Genomic DNA, 14999 nt, shown 5'->3' on the forward strand with positions numbered 1-14999 from the left:
ACTTGTCACCTTAGTTTTATATGCTCGCACATTTAAGTTTGTTGCTGTAAACTCTGTTCAGGGTTTAAATATTCAGGTCAGAGCTTCCAGGCTTGATTTTAATAAGTCTGAGCATTAAGATTTCTGTCTGTAAACTTGTAAGTTTGTGCATTCGCCTTTATAGCTTCAAGCTTAATCGTACAAGCTGTGCGGTAAAAGATTACACAAGTTCCCCGTCCAAGGGTTCTGTATGCCTGAAGGGGAACTGGGTCGTACAACGTCTCATCTGACCCCTTCTAAAGGCCAAAATGTTTACACCTGGCTGAGTCACACTGTCTCCCAGATCCCTCTCCAAGAACTCTTCTTGAATCTATGTTATGAAATGTAAAAATAGGGGGATAAGAAGTAGGCGATTTGAGGAGGGATGCCACCCCCCTTGTTATCCTGTCATCCCTTGTCTCCATCCCCTAGCAGCAGAGAGAGTGCGAAGGGGTTGTTTAGTGTCTATGAATGTGTCTATGTTTGTCTAGTCTGCCTAACTTATTGATCTTTTATCTGACCGAGGCGTGTGCGAGTTAGAATATATTGCCTCGACCATGTCTCTGAAATATCAGTAGCCTAACTGTGCTGTTTATTGATAAATCCATGGCGCTGTTCGTGGTGCTGAACTGACAGACAGATTTGTAATTGAGTCCTGCCCTTCTGTCAGTTCAGCTTCTCGTCTCTGAACATTAACAAACTGCCTACTGTGAATAAGTGTGCACACAAAAACTGAAAAATGAAACAGCCAGACTGAAAGAAGTCAGGTTGACAGAGAAGTTCAAACCTTTACTATATCATCTCCGCCCACCTGGCCAATCGATACGCACAGTGGGCGTGATGGTCAGATTGTCTGTTATTGAAAGTTATAAAACAACAATCTAACAAGCATCTAACTTTACAGTAAGCATACTGATTCCCACTGTTATAGGATTCATACCTAGGATTCATACAGATGTACTCGTGTTTAGAGTTAATTTAATAATTGGTTAGGTCTTTTACCTGCTATCTGGGATATCATAGCTAACAACAGCCATTGGTGGTTTGGCAGCTCCAAGCACACTGTTAAAAATCCTCCACTCTCTGTTGTCTTTAAAAAAGAAACGTACAAAACCTCATCACCTAGTAAACCTGTCAGAGGAATGTGTACATGCAGACAGTCACCTGCACATGATTTCACAAGTTGTGAAATGAAGCCTGCGGCCATGGAACTAAATATAAAATTTGCAAGTATACAGGTAGGAACCTCATGTTTACACTTAGTTCACACTATACAAACATTCAAAACAGTTTACAGGTACATACTTAAGACAACTAAGATGACAGGAAAAAAAACTCAAGCACACCATTATGAATGATTGAGTAGTCGCGTGCACTGTCTGCTTCCGAACTCATTGCTCTGTAACTCATCCAATAAAAAAGTGTCTCTTTCCAGCCCTCCATCCCCAGTGTCTGTCTGCTTACCCCTCCCACCACACACACACACACACACACACACACACACACACACACACACACACACACACACACACATACACACACACACACACACACACACACGCACATCCTCCTCCTCCGTCTGTCTTCCCTCTGATTGATCTCTCTGTTCCCCTAAGTGGTTTCATCTCTTTTCATCACTCTCCATCTGGATCCATCTTTTCAAAACGTGTTTTTTCTAATGGTTCCAAACTTTTTTTTAATAACACTTAATAGTTTCTTTAAATTTTACAAATGGCTCTTAACAACCCTCTCCATTTCCTCCCCCCTTCTTCATATGTTTTAGACCATAGTTAAAGACAGATTTAATCTTTGGTTTTCATTTTTTTAATGATTGGATCAAATTAAGCATGCTACCAAGGAATACGCCTAAGGTATGAATTTCTGCACTGTGCAATATGGTTTATGCATTTTTGCTACCGGCGAATCACAGCACATTTCTCGTCGGATATCAGCTTATTAGATCTAGCGTGAGAGTGAAAGACTGGCCCTGGAAACTGTAGTCCAAAGCCAATGTTTTTGCCCCAGGCATGGTGTAGCCATCTGTTTAAGAATTGTTGGTGGAAGATAGATAAATTGTAAGATCAAGATGGAGGAAGAGACAAAGGAAGGAGGAAGGGGAGAAAAAATAAATTCCTAGTCAGCACCCATGGCTTTGAAAAAAGGGGGCGGTGGTTGCAGGGGGAGAGGGGGTTGGGGTTATGAGAGCAAAGCAGGGGAGATGAGGAGGAAAAAAAGGCAACTCAGGGAAAAGACCGCACTTCAGTGCGCTGCAAGGTTGGGATGTAAAGCTACAAAATGAGAACGTGTTCCTAGGTATCGCCTAGGGTTGAGAAGCTGATGGAGAGAATGGAGAAGGAGATGGATGAAAAAGATATGAGGTATATGGGTCTAGGGTTAGAAGAAGAGAGGAGAGGGGGAGCTTCACTCTGCAAGTAAAGCCAGCTCAAACTCCTCAGGCTATTTGGGTGTGTGTGTGTGTGTGTGTGTGTGTGTGTGTGTGTGTGTGTGTGTGTGTGTGTGTGTGTGTGTGTGTGTGTGTGTGTGTGTGTGTGTGTGTGTGTGTGTGTGTGTGTGTGTGTGTGTGTGTGTGTGTGTGTGTGTGTGTGTGTGTGTGTGTGTGAGAGAGAGAATGAGAGCTTTCTACCTGCCCTTCCTATCAAAGTTGTTACATAAATCTGAGTAGGCTGGCCTCTCCCTGCACCGATGCCCTATATTATACCACTTTTAATGTGTGTGTGCCGTTGTGTATGTGTTTGTGTATCTGTTCTGATCCTCGCTCAGCCCTGCTTGCCTGTTGATGTCAGAAATAAACCAGATAAGACATGCCCACATATGCATGCACACACATATATAAACAGATACAGGTCGAGCTGAAGTAAAAGAACTCGAGCCGCTGGAGAGATATCCCCCTGGTGCCTTCAAACAGAGGCATTAAAATAGTTTGACCTGTTTGACACACACATACTCACACAGACTACATAATCATACACTCACAACGCACTACGTCTAACTCTCCCATGGCCCTTACAAATGAATAACTTCAACTACTACAACCATCCATAATAATCCATAATATAAGTCTCCCAAAGCAAAACACACCAAACTTTGATGAATAAAACTGCACTTTAAATCAATGGCTTGCTCCTGATAAAGCACAGTCAATGCATATAGTTGTAGTAAAGCTGGTTCTTACTGTAACGGGTCGACGCTGCACAGACACAAGTCAGACATGCATTATTTAAGAGGCCCCGTTCTCTTGTTTCACAAATACGGAGATATGATGAAGATGGCAACTAACAGCACTTGAGGAAAGAAAACAGGAAATGAAACCACCAAAAACAAAACAATACAGTCTTATTGAACGTGGAATGAGATTCAGGGATACACACACCAACTTAAACTCAAGCAAACCATAAAAAAAAAATTGAATCAAAGTCATGCAAATCTATCTGCCAATTAGAGCCCCAAACAGGTTTCCATGGGGCTGAAATGGCGAACTCTAATTGGCTGGATAAAAGAAAACCTGAGATGGTTTGGAAAACATCCCTGTGTGCATGCACACACACACACACACACACACACACACACACACACACACACAAACACACACAGGCATGCACAGTGTAAGTGGGGATCACAAGCAATTTATGCTTGGTTGTGGGAGTCACACACAGTATCACTGGTAAGATGAGAAGCAAGGATAGAGTGTGCCGACACAGATATGGCGTATTGTCAGGTGCAGGTGCACACACGCGCCCATTGACCGGTCAGTCGCTTTTAAAAGCGCGAATAAAGCTTTTGGTCGCGGTGTCGTGTTAACATGAAAGCTTTCATAGCTGTTAAAAAGAGGCAGGCTTTGATTAGAATTAGATGTGTGAGAGTGTTTCTTAATGCCGGCCTTTGCTGACGACAAGCCTTTTAAATCCAGCAGAGCCGTCGCAGGGAGCCTTCCATCAAAAAATATGTTGAATCAACGAATTCACCTCAACATGCTCTCCGTGGATATTTCTTTTTTTCCCCCTTTTTTTCCTGACTTATCTAAAAGGCAGAAGTCAAGCATGCTGCTTGGCCACATTTTAAGTCGATCTCAACCACAAAGCAGCAGCAGAAGCAGCAGTGTAGTTTCAAGGGTGATCAAACGTTGAATTCAAAATGATTGACTAAACTACTAATTGAATATCAACGAAGCTTGTGTTATTTTCATTTGCATGTTGAGTCGCTGCTGCAGGAAAATGGTTCTATGTGACTTCTACAAATCAGTGTTACTCTCGCATGGCATGATCATTATGAATGGTTTAATAATTAATTCCCTACTCCCATATGGGGCTTTATGTAGAATATGAGGTTGAGATCAGGAGTGTTAGGAAACCAGTTTATACACTGCACGTCCTAACTTGTGCAGACATTAGTGCGTTTCAAAGATTGAGCTTTTTAATACAAAGAGTGGAGTCATGCTACTTTTTATTCATGAGTTATCTTGTTTCTGTCCCATCAAAAACATAATTCTGAGGGATTTTTTTTTCAGTTTTTAGATAAAGTGGATGATTCGTGAACTGAAAAACAAAATCTCCTTTTTCACTTCATAAGCTTTAATTGGACTCACAAGTACATGGTCTCAAGGCTTTAAAACAAGACTGTTGATGAAAAATAGGGATGGGAATTGATAAGATTTTATTAATACCAATGCCATTATCGATTCAGCTTATCAGTCCAATTCTTTATCGATACCTTTACTGATCAATTTCCTGTGTGGAAAAAAAATAGGCCTACACAGAATTTAAGCTTCAATTCAATAGTATTATTATCTTATTCTGAAAACAGTGTAGTTGAAATGAGTGAATATTTGTACATCATTCAGTGTTTCCACCTTTACTTAAAGTTCATTCAAAGTAATTATACACACATTAAAAGCTGCGCTGTACTGTGTTATTTTACTTTGTGAAATGAAGCCACACTTAGGACGATTTCTTCCTCTCTGCTGTGACTAGATGCATGAGGTTGATGTCATTGTTTTGCAATGTGCATCCGTCAAAAAAAAACATTCCAGCATTGATAAAAAAGGGAATTGATAAGCTTCGAAGCACACAATTCCAATAGATCAGGTAATTTGGAAAGATTTCTCGATTTCCATAATGAATAATTAACACTTTAAAGTTTCATCGATCAGTTGTTTTATCAACAGAAACTCAATTCTGAAAAAAAAAATACTTTCACAAGCTGTACTTTATTATTTTAACATTTTCTTATTCTTCTATGATAATAAACTGTACATATTTGGATTTTGGACTGTTGGTTGGATAAAACAAACAAATGAACATGTCAATTTGGACTTTGGAAAACCAACATTTTTTTTACATTTTTATTGACATTTTATTTTAAAGACCAAATCTTTCATCAATTAATCGAGAAAATAAACTGCAGATAAATCAAAAATGAAAAGAAGAAAAAAGAGTTGTCCTCCAGTTGTTCCTAACATGCATGACCCTGAAGACAAAAGAATATTCACTCTTAATGAAATTTATTTTTATAGATTAAACATTTCTTAAATCCTCAGAAATATTTAGCGCAGTCTACCTGTAGTTTTAGTATGCAGCAAACTACTGTGGTAGCTTTGGAATAATTAGCATTTTTAAACTTTTTTTTGAATGCCAAGACTCGCATAATCATCAGGCCAACTCCTCAGCAAAAGCTCAGCTCTCTGAAACTCTGCTGGATATGACTTCACTGAAGTTATTTCTTAACCCTAATGCTGAACCGTAATTTTCAAAGAAGACTGCAAAGGCGGAGCCAATGTACATATATGCTTGAAGTGTGGTGTGAGGTTATCGATGGTAACGGGTTGGATTCTCCCCTGCTTTCTCATTAACTCTCCTCCTTCCTTCTCCGACCGCTCAATGGCCTGACTCTGCACTCTGTCTCTGGTGTATTGAACAGCACACACACTCACACACACACACACACACACACACACACACAGCCACTCACACACATTCACATGCAAGAGGTCTGTTTGCATACCAAAAGCATACTTCATAGCTCAAAGAAAATGAAAGCTGTATTAATTATAGTCTGCGCTCGCACACACAGACACGCACACAACAAGAGAGAAAGTAAGGGAGAAGTTGTTTTATGTTTTTTCCTCTGCGTCAAAGGAGACAGAGTGTGAGAATGATTGAGTCTCTGCGTCAGGGAGAGAGGGAATGAGATATAGCGCAGAGGGAGAGAAAGAGCGCACTGTCTTCCCTCTTTAATGCGTGTGTGCGTGTGTGCGTGTGTGCGTGCGTGCGCGTCGTCTACCCAGTATAACGCCCCCTCTGTGTCCCCGAGTCACTCTCTGTCACTCACACACACTGAGACTATTGTCAAGACATTGGGCGAGGCGCCCCAAGACATTTCTGTGGCACTGTGTCTGTCACGGGGGTGATAGGGCTGAGATGGGGCTCACTCAAACACATACACACACACACACACACATACACAAACACACGCACACACACACACACATACTCACACACAAACATCCAATTCACATACATAGATACGCTGTATAACCATTTTCCGTCACGTAGGTAGTTAGTAATATGAGTTAATGATTCTTCTGCAGAGCATGCATGTCTGATCATACTTTATAGCTTAACACGTGTGCTTGTGATTGTGTATGTGTGTGTGTGTGTGTGTGACAAGGCCTATGTGACACACATGTTTGTTTGTATCTGACAACACATTAGGCAAAGCTATCTTTAACCTCGCAAAATGAGTGACACTGATTCTGAACTGACGGGATGGATTTCAGTTTGCAGTGGCGTTCCACCTTGTCAGCCCTGTCAGCTCAGCCCGTCTGCCCATTTTACAAAGGAGACCTGGTACATGTGTAAGTGAGAGAGAAGACGGAGACAACAAAAAAATGTGAGAGCAAGCTGGGCTCAGATATAATGTATAGAATAGGTTTTGAAAGAAGAAGAAGGAGCAGTTTTTGTGGCGATAAAAAATGGGATAAAGAAAGTGAGGAAAGTGTACAGGATGCAATGGAAGAGAAAATAGGAGGGGAGGAAGCGGAGGTGAAGGTGGAGTTGGAGGTGTGTGTGTGAGGGGTGGATAGTGGAGGGATAGAGACCTTGTGCTTGTATCCGGATGTCTCCAAGGTCCTTTATTGACTCTGTCTATTGTTCACAGCAGCACTCCTAATCACTCTCAACAGGGAGGTTGTGTTTCTCTGTGTGCGCGTGTGCGCGTGTGCGTGCGTGCGTGTTCGTGTGTGTGTGTGTGTGTGTGTGTGTGTGTGTGTGTGTGTGTGTGTGTGTGTGTGTGTGTGTGTGTGTGTGTGTGTGTGTGTGTGTGTGTGTGTGTGTGTGTGTGTGTCTGTGTCTGTCCACCAGTCGTGTGTGTTGTAAGACTACATATCTTTAGCCTCATCCTCACTTTTACTCTTTCATACACAGGCCCCCACAGTGAAGCCATTGTTCACTCTTCTCTGGTCAGCCTTAATGGACAATAGCAGTGGGTGGGAAAAGCCTGTTCCTAACACGCATACTATTAGTCTAATGGTCCACACACACACACACACACACACACACACACACACACACACACACACGCACACAGAGAATGGGCAGTAAAATGCCAGCTAAATAGCAGGCATACATATGTATGGTCTCTCTTACTCACGCGCAAACACAGAAGGCCAGTTGTACGCCACCATCCTGTTTGCATCTTTCTCAACAATGGCTGCTGTCATGGAAATTAAGAGAGATGACTGTTTTAGAGACAAGCAGTGGAAAGTGATGAACATCCCGATCGCGCACAAAAACACACCAACAAAGGAGCTAATCTGAATCATGGACATTTGTCCGGTAAGCCTCGCTGTACATCTCACTCTATGAGCTTTTTGTTTCTGTTTTGTCCCCCCCTATAGACAGCCATGGCTACACAAAAGGATAAACATTTCAAAGGCCCGATGCTGTGAATAGAGTCAGTGATTTTCAATGTGTATCTGCAGGGTGGAGAGCCCAGATGGAGACAGGGAGTAGGGAGAAAGCTCAATGCCAGAGTGGACAGCTTGATGGTAACAAAGCTGTGGTGGATGGCGATGCAGTAGACCCGCATGCGGTGAAGCGGTCTCTCTTTCTGTTTCCCTCTACAAAAACACCCGTAAACAGTGTGTACACACTACGAAACATATTCACACACCCACACACTCACAGTAACTAGTTAGGGAAATGATAATGAGCAGTGGCCGCAGGGTTTGGCTTTAATTGCTCCCAGTCAGAGAAAGTGATCCATGGACAGCGGGCTTCAGCAAATTACAAACATGCACTGTACACTGTAAACTACTGTTTATTGGGAGTTCTGCTGGTGGCCACAGGGGGGCCGGCTGCAGACTGCAGCAGTGTGAGAAGGAGTAGGGAGAGAGAGGGACCGCATAGTGCCGATCAGATGACCTCGCTGCTGCAGTTAATGTTCTCTGGCACTCAGATACAAGGCTAAGGCTCTCTCTCATACCGCGGGGCTGCTGTACTACAAGCTATTGTGGTGGTAGGGTGGTGCTGTTGGAGGTGTGTAAGTGTGTATGCGGGAGCGGAATGATGTGTAGGAAGCAGAGGAGGACAAGGTGTTTGTGTTTAAGAGGGTGCATGACACAGAGGAGGTATATGTTACTAAAGCAGTGCTCAGTTTCTCTAATCCTCTTTTTCTTTCTTTCTTTCTTTCTTTCTTTCTTTCTTTCTTTCTTTCTTTGTCTTCATATCCCTCTTTTCTCTTTGTCCCACTCTCTTGCCCTTCTCCTCTTCACTCCCCTCCACACATTATTTTGCCCCCTCTTTTACACTGCCGCACTTACCCCCCTTTCCCTCTACCTCATGCCCCTTTTCCCTCCCTCTTCTCTCTCCCTGTCTCTCCTCTGCTCCCTCTCTTCTTTCTCTCTGCAGTGCAGCACAGTGATTATCATTCCTCTCACAGAGTCAGGCCTGATAGTCAGATACTGCTGAGCACCCTTCTACATCACCTGCTTCTAGAGGGAGCAATGGAGAGAGAGAGGAAAGAGAGAAGGGAAGGGTAGGAAAGAAGAGGGGGTGGACTGCAGAATGAGAGAGAGGGAAAGCAGAGAAAGGGAAAATGAAAGAAGAGAGAGTGAACGAAGGGTGAGAGGGAGCAGAGAAATATGGGAGGGGAGAAAATATAGTGGGAAGCATGGATAAGGGAGGATTGCTCTTACTGCAGAGGTGGTCCCACTGCAACATACAAGCTGCATAGTAAAAAATGCGAGTGTGTACGTGCACACCTGCAAGTGCAAGCAAGCAGGTGTGCCTAATGTGGATTCACTGTATCTGCGTGGAAACCGTGCAAGTGTGTGTTGTGGTAACAAGGCGCCTTGGCTCATCAACATCTGCGAGTCAGACAGCTGAAGAAACGCTGCTCATGTTGCTTCATCACTCTCGGAGCTGAGTTTCGACCTGCTCCGAACCATTTTTCTGCATTCTGCAAATACCACAACAGTCTACCCTCTCTCCCCCTAAAGAGCAGTCGTTGTCTCTTAATTTCTACTTCAGACTGTCTGTGGTCGGAAAAGTCTGTCTCTTTCTTCTTAGAACGTGTCTCTCTTGCCACACATACTGATTAACAGCCCGTTCTTTGTCTTTCTTTTTGCCCAGTCACCCACGCATCCGTTGTGTTATTCATCCTGGGCCAAGCCTCTCTCCCTCTCTCTTCCACTTGATCTCCCGACACTTTTCCTGTCTTTACCTGTCTGCTTGACCTAATGTGTACACCATGTAAACAGGACATCTGCTCTTTTCAGCAACGCCTCAGGAATCACATTCCAACGCCGCACACGTCACCCCACATTACAGCACAAGATATTGAATAGTTTTAGATGGGTTCTATATTTAAATAAGCAGTGTAAATATATCATTGTCAAATGAATTGTTAACACATCTGTCCTATTCACACAGCCCCTGCGAGATGCTTTCTGTCAGCATATTTCACCATTTCTCCCCCCTCCCTGCCTTTGATGCACAACTTTCAAAAGGTTTTCGAGCGAACGTTTGAGAGATTTTTGAGCAAATGTAACCTGAGAAATGCGACATTTGACCAGTTGACTCACTCGCTTAGTCAAAATTTAGTTCTATCTAGTTTTTAGTTGTAGTTTTACTAATTGGCCTCATTGGTGCTGTGATAAAACGCAGAGGGGAAAAAAGTCTTAGCAGTTTTTGTGGAAGAGATTAAAAATATTCATGTGATTTTTTTGACCGCTAAAGTTCACACTTTATGTGCTTGTAAAACAATCTGTTATGTGTCCATATGTAGTGGATGTGTAAATCTCAATGGTAGCAAAATTAAAATGTTAAAAAGAACTAGTAAAAAGTGGCAAGAAAATAATGCAATAATTAATAAATTAATTAATTAATTAAGTGCTTTTTAGAAAACAATGTATTCATTGTCAAAATCATCTAATTTTAGCCTGTGCAGATAAAAAAGAATAGATAGATAAATATTCCTAATTTAAAGTATCGCATACCATCAGGAGGGTAAAGGAAAGCCGTCTGTCATTTTGAAGGAGATACTTATACATCAATCCTTTTTTTTTTTTAGAACTTTCATTTTGAATCTGCATATTAGACAATAGTGTGTATGGATCCATGTAGTCAGTGTCCGCACACACATCCTTACATGGCAGTTCAATCATGCAAAGTACTCAGTAATAAAAAAAAATCAATACAAACTTATTTGTTTTCAATAATATTTGAATCCTAACAAACTTAGCAGTTATTGAGTTCCCTTATGCATTCCAACACTCGCTCCACTCTTACAGTATGAGCACATACAAATTTGCTGGCTGCATTAGCACAACACGATTTCTAAACGGAGGCAGAACTAGAGAGCGGAGGTCATTCTTACTGATCAGCATTCCAGATATGAAGTCTAGCACTATATCCATGTCAACTGAAGCATATTAGTTTTCATTGTGTGTTGTGGTAGGAAAGTGTAATATCAACTTGCATATATTCTGCGCAGTTATAGTTGTAATATGCAGAAGACTGACATTTTATCAGCTCAATTATTATTGGTATTAAATAAACTTTTGTGGAAGTTGGCAAAAAAGGAAACACAGACGTAGGCATCAATTTACTTCATCCTATACTTGTGGGGTTCCAACATGAACTCCATACAACCAGGTAGTCCCAGTACTTTATACCTCAACCCCTCCCACCTCTAGCCTCGTGAGACCATCCTGATCTCGCAAGCTCCATTGTATTTTTCTGGCAGATCAGTCTGGTAACGTATGACTTTCGCGATAAGCGAAAGGCCAATCAGTGTTGGTTTTGAAGTGGGTTTGAATGTGACGCAACAGATGCAAATCTGACCTGATCTAGGCACATTTTTAGATAGTGGTAGCTCTAATTCTTTTAACCGCTTGCTAACGCCTTTTCCTCTTGGAATCCTACTGTTGTAAGGTACTGATATTCTGCCTTTTATCTGTAAATTTGCATTACACGAACAGCAAATATCCTTTACCAACATGTTATTTACCTTCGCTCTCTTCGTACGTTGATCTGATTGGTTGATTTTGCCGGATAAACAGATGGTTTATCCAGTCAGCATCCAGTATTTTCGCCCCTTCCCAAAAGATCTCCAAACGAGAGTTCCCAGGTGGATATGCTGAGCAAATATGAAGCATGCGAATCATTGCATCTGGCAGAGTCAGGTTATCCCACCTCATCTGTCCCTTCTGATGAGAGAACTCCCTGTAGTGTCCCCCCACACTATCACATTTAGAGAAACAGGATAAGGCGACAGCATTTGATGATATAAATAGTGGTATAAGAATGTTATACTGATCTTGCAGTAAATATCATATATCTGCTAATCCACTACAGTTGGGATTTCCTGAAAGCTATATCAAAACAATCTAAACATGTATTCACTTATTAAAATGTGTTTTTGTAAACATATTATTTAATAAATCATGTAGGTTTAAATGCCAGAGGTTGCTCTAACCATTGTTGTTGTTCAACCTATAGGTCATCCTGCCCACTAGAGCTTCTCAGCCACTTAAAACGGCCTTTAATTGAGACTTTTAGTATCCCATGAGGGTAACACAATCCTATTTCTTGCATGAAAGTAGTTACATTTAAAAAATTGGCAGTTGGCATTAAATATTAATGTGTGTTCACTGGCTGAAATCACCAGTGACGGTCAACTAGCAGGCACATTAACACGCAAGGCTTCACCCCTCAGTCAACGTTAGAAAAACTCCAGGTGTCTGGAGGTGGTGATTACAAATTGTCAGGTGTCTGCTCAATTGACATTTGACTCACAACAACTACTTCTGCCTGTTTGAACACATAAATATAACCATTATGAAGGAAAAAGACATATTTTTATCTTATTTAAGCAAAGTAACAAAAGCAGCATGGAGGAAAACGTGTGAATAAAGATAAAAACATAACGTATCATTTGTGATGCTGGCCGACGGGCGTCAGTAAGCTTACAGCATCTTATCTGATAACATTTATGAAATATTAGTACATATCATCCCTCATTCTCAGTGATTTAAACATTTGAATTCCTCCTGCCACACTCCAATACATATTATATATTATATATATTTATATATAAGTAAAGCAAATAGGCAAGAAAATGCACATATTTTATGTAATTAAAGTCTCTATCAACTAATTTGGCTACATCCACTCTATCAAATATCAATTCAGGAACAAAAAGCTATCATAGACTTTCGGTGGATATTCAAGGTAAACACAATGTTGGTATCAGCTTTTATTTAGACATATTAGTCAGTAACGTCAGGTATATTTTTATTTACTTGGTCTGTATTTAGTATGCTGAATGTTGACTGTCAAGTGTACATTGTGGTATATCTAAAATGGGATTTGCAGTCGGTTTACTTACTGTGGTCCGTTATGGATTATGCATAACATCCTCAGTCGGCTTGCATGCAATGTGACTTTTGTGAATGGATCAACAATTCTGTGTCTGCATTGGGAATCTGATCTCCAGTCAGGGCACTGATATGACCACAATACCGAACTAAACAATGTAATGTATATGTAACAAACTAATAAATAATAGAATGCACAGTTGCCCTCCCTTGTACTGAGCAGAGAGTCAAAGGGAAATGTGGCTTTAGTCCCGCAAACATATTTGTAGTTTTGGTTTATGCATAAACATTGCATCCTGTCATCGCATCCTGTCAATTCATTATGCAGACCAGAGTGTAGCAGGGCAGAGACAAACACAAACGCACACTCACATCCATGTGTGCTCACACATGCACAGTCAGATGTGCAGATGTTGCACATACACACGCAAACACACGTGTTGAATATGCAGACACATGTAACGGGAAGAGAGGGAGACTGTTAATTAACTAGAGCTCGTTAATTCTCTTTGAACCGACAGCGAGGAGGTTTACACACTAATTACCTTGATGAGTGAGCCAACCTGTGCATGCACACACACACACACACATGCACCTCCTCACACTACAAACGCATGCATACACACGTGTATTCTCACAGGCTGACATAACACATCTTGCAGGCTTTGAAAGTCTCACATACACAGTCGTAAAACACAAACATTAAGGTGTGAAAGTCTCACTCATGTGCATAAGCATATGCACACGCGTATGCTGCAACACACTCTTGCCCTGAAATGAAAGCTATAAAAGGAACTTGTTTTTTTTTTAACGCAGTTCCTTCAGAGCTGCAAGATTCAGATGTTTAAGTTTATTCTGAGTTCAGACCTATCATGCATCTGTTTGATTCATACCTATCTGCCAGAAATAACTTCACTACTGCATCTGGATGCTTATATGCTTGTACAGTACAGCTACATTACATGCACACACATACACAAACACACTCAACACACCCACTCAAACACACTCTCGGCGCCTTGCAAATGAGTGAAGCTCCCATGTCAGTATTGAACTGTAATGGCCCGTGTCAGATTAAGAGGAAGGTTTTTTATGTCCTCCGTCAAACTCAATTAACATTCCATCAGGCATGAATTCATAGGCCACACTGGACCTTGGCCAATTAATCCATATGTGTCTGTGTTCAAAAGTGTGTGTGTGTGTGTGTGTGTGTGTGTGTGTGTGTGTGTGTGTGTGTGTGTGTGTGTGTGTGTGTGTGTGTGTGTGTGTGTGTGTGTGTGTGTGTGTGTGTGTGTGTGTGTGTGTGTGTGTGTGTGTGTGTGTGTGCTTACATATGTATGTGTGTCAACATTCAGTAGATATTTTGGATATTTTGTTTAGTTATCAGTTTTTGGTTCAATTGCTCAGCCAAATAATAGAAAGCATGCACACATACACCCACAAAAATGCTTTGTGAGTCATGTTGGAAAACATCAAGGGGTACCTGGGCGGCACAGAGTTATTTTAGAGAAAGGTAGAAGCTCGTAAAGCAGACAGGAAATGAAAAGATATCAATTTGAGGTATGAACAAAGACGGGGATGAAAAAAGACCATATTGATAGAAAATGTTAGAATGGGTAGAGTGTAGTAGAGGTTTAAGTGAAAGAGTACAAAGCTAAAAATTTGGAAGAAAAAAAAGTAAGACAACAATGATAAGAGGCCAGAGGGACAGGGACAGAATGTGTAGACTGCACAATTAGTCAAATTTAATGACTAAAATATGCCAAGATATGGGATTTGGCAAAAGAATAGAAGAGAGGTTTGTCAATGAGCAGAATACTTTGAGATAGAGAAGACGGAGGAGAGTCAGAAAATAGGGAAAAGGGGGGTTTGAGAGTATAGGGGAGTTATGGGTCAATAAAGCCTGCTGTGGGGAAGAGGAGAGGGACTCATAACGAGGTCAAGGACACATCATCGATCGCCACATCATAAAGCTGACGGCCAAGCAAAGAGGGGGGGGTGGTTGGAGGAAGTGAGTGGGAGGAGCAGAGAAAAGAGGGAGAGTTACAGCTGTGAAAAGCAGAGTTGACTGCACGATCGTCCGAAG

At 41.5% G+C, this 14999-nt stretch overlaps 1 protein-coding gene across 1 annotated transcript in view; it reads left to right on the forward strand.

Moving 5' to 3' along the window:
* The window catches only part of pcdh7a (protocadherin 7a), a 42795-nt gene that overhangs the window by 17438 nt on the left and 10358 nt on the right, over positions 1-14999 (forward strand). The gene's annotated exons all lie outside the window — the stretch shown is intronic.

This window comes from Echiichthys vipera, assembly GCF_963691815.1.
Source record: "Echiichthys vipera genome assembly, chromosome: 2".
NCBI lineage: Eukaryota > Metazoa > Chordata > Actinopteri > Perciformes > Trachinidae > Echiichthys > Echiichthys vipera.